Source organism: Lasioglossum baleicum, unplaced genomic scaffold, assembly GCF_051020765.1.
Source record: "Lasioglossum baleicum unplaced genomic scaffold, iyLasBale1 scaffold1677, whole genome shotgun sequence".
In the NCBI taxonomy this organism is placed as follows: domain Eukaryota; kingdom Metazoa; phylum Arthropoda; class Insecta; order Hymenoptera; family Halictidae; genus Lasioglossum; species Lasioglossum baleicum.
In genome coordinates this window covers 3,605-6,125 of record NW_027470736.1, presented here as the reverse complement: position 1 = coordinate 6,125, position 2,521 = coordinate 3,605, and the positions used below count along the sequence as shown (strand labels likewise).

Below are 2,521 nucleotides of genomic sequence, written 5' to 3'. Positions count from 1 at the left end.
TGCATTTTACCTTTTCATTAGTAAAAAAGTAAAATATGCCGAAAATGCTGCTTTAGATTTTTCATCTTTGATAGGGCATCAAACAAAAACTATTGCAAAGAATGATACAAAATTTTTGACAAACAAGAGTTACTATAGCAACTGTCAAAATATATAATGATTATGCGGCTTAAGTTTGAAGTTGGCTGTGAAAAAATGCGATTAGGTCCCCTGTTGGGAAAAAACGAAATTACTTTTCAAACAATAATTTCCACTTTACAATTTTACTTTCCAATAGTTATTCCCAATCGAATACCAGTGAATTATGTTAATATATTTACTAAAAATTTATCTATATATTTTGGACACTAATATCATTATAACTATGTTTACATACTCCAACGTGAATTGTACCTGTTTGGAAACCCTGTGCTTTGTTCCTAAATATTGACAATAGCATACTGAAGAAAGTAGCGACTTAATCCAGCACCTATTGCTGCAAATATTCGTCGTTTCTTCACATCATCCTTTCGTGGCACGGTTTTCGTTATTAAAATCATACATAATACCACTGCTTCATCTAATTTAATTTCAATAAGCAATATTATCAACAATTTATGCATGCATTGCAACTGGATATGATAATGTTATAAAAATTCTATGATAACAAACACAGTTAATTTTTTAAATTACGATAATAAACTGAAAAAATAAAAATATGCATCAGTTAGATGAACTGCAACAATAAGAATAATTTAATTATTCGTAATATAATTGTGCACAGCTATGCAACTTATTTACAACTTGTATACTTTAATAAAAAGGATACTCAAAACCAGAACAATATATGTTTCTAAAATAAATTGCCCTTGAGATGAAAAATATATATAAATCACATTTCCATTAAATGCACTATGTGTATACGGTGAACCTCTGATATGGTAAGTATGAAAATCTGTTTACAAAAAAACATCTTAAGGTGTGATTTGATTGAATATTTTGATAATTATGATTTTTATCAATGCACTGAATCCCCAAATGGTTTTATTATAAGTGAAATCCAAATTATTACGTCTCAGATATAAAAATCCTCCGAGTATACTAGTAACATTATTATTACAATTGTACCAGAATAGTTTGGTAGCCTAAACTCTCTGATCTGTAATATAGTTTAAGCATATTATTTCAATTTTTAGTTACTAAACACTCATACGTGTATGTAAATAAATACCTGAACGTTCACAGATCCACTTTGCAATTGCTTCTGCTGCAAATTGTATTCTTTGAATATCTATAGTATCTGCAGGCTTTGGTTTGCCTTTTGGTGGAAAATGCGTATATACCGATGCAGTATTTAATCGTATCTATTATAAATTTAATACAATACAATACATTTATAATACATTTGATAATAAATATATATATATATATATATATATATATATATATATATATATTATAGCATATGATGTTTTACTGTTTTTCTACAGATGCAAAGGATAATTTCTTTGAATGAGATTGTAAATATCTGAATGAGTTTGCTACTATCGCAAATTCATCATTTGCATGCCTGATAAATAGAAATAAGAAGAATAATTAACATTATGAGTGATAAAATGAAAAATGAATTAAAATTAAGTATACCTGCAAATTTGACATTTTCTTTTGGGTGTCATATTAGTAAACATTACGACAGAATAATTTCTTGATGTAGTCTTAATATATTCTTTAAATTTTCCGCCATTGAATTTAATTACTGATTTCGTGTTGCACACAATCTGATAATGAGGAGCTTCGAGTCTCAAACATTATTTCTTTTCACACTGAAAGTAAGGAAATTGAAATGGAGGTTACGTAAAATTTCATATCAATAAAAATTGTGTACAACTGTTCATATACATTAACAACAACGTTCAATGCGATTGCTTTATTAATAATTTTTAAGACAATATGCATGAAACACATTGGACAATTGATTTAACATTTTCTATCCAAAAAAGTCTGTGATAACTTTGAAATATCGTAAACTATAAAAATGCTGAACAAATCTTTTTGCTTATCTTTATATTTATTCCTCTGAACCAACATTAGTTATCCTCAGATATTTTTATCTACTATAAAAAAGAAGTAAGGTTTTAAATGCTCGAATTTGATGAGATACCCTGTATATGCATATACATATGAATGTAATGTAATATATGCAAGTTACTGTTTGCATGTGTATATACAGAAGATGGTTCACATAAAATGTTAGAAATTGTTTACTCTACAACTACTGCCGAAGCTAAGAAATTTTTGACAGGGTATACCTTAAAGAAGAAGAAATTTTCATTTCGACTTTTTTAAATACAGAAGTAAACTAATTTTTTGTTTTTTAGACATTAAGGAACTTAGAAAAAATTAGATATAAAAGATTATTAACAACAGTTGAAACTCAAAATTATCACTAAAGTACACAACAAATTTTCACGTTCGTTTTTTCTTGAAGTCGAGGTTTTCCTTTAAAAAATTTTATTCTTTTTCATTAATTTACTTTTGTGAG

At 27.1% G+C, this 2,521-nt stretch overlaps 1 pseudogene; it reads right to left on the bottom strand.

Moving 5' to 3' along the window:
* Positions 1-201: 201 nt before the first annotated feature.
* Positions 202-1,757, bottom strand: LOC143220863 (dolichyl-diphosphooligosaccharide--protein glycosyltransferase subunit TUSC3-like; annotated as a pseudogene).
* Between the last annotated feature and the right edge of the window lie 764 nt (positions 1,758-2,521).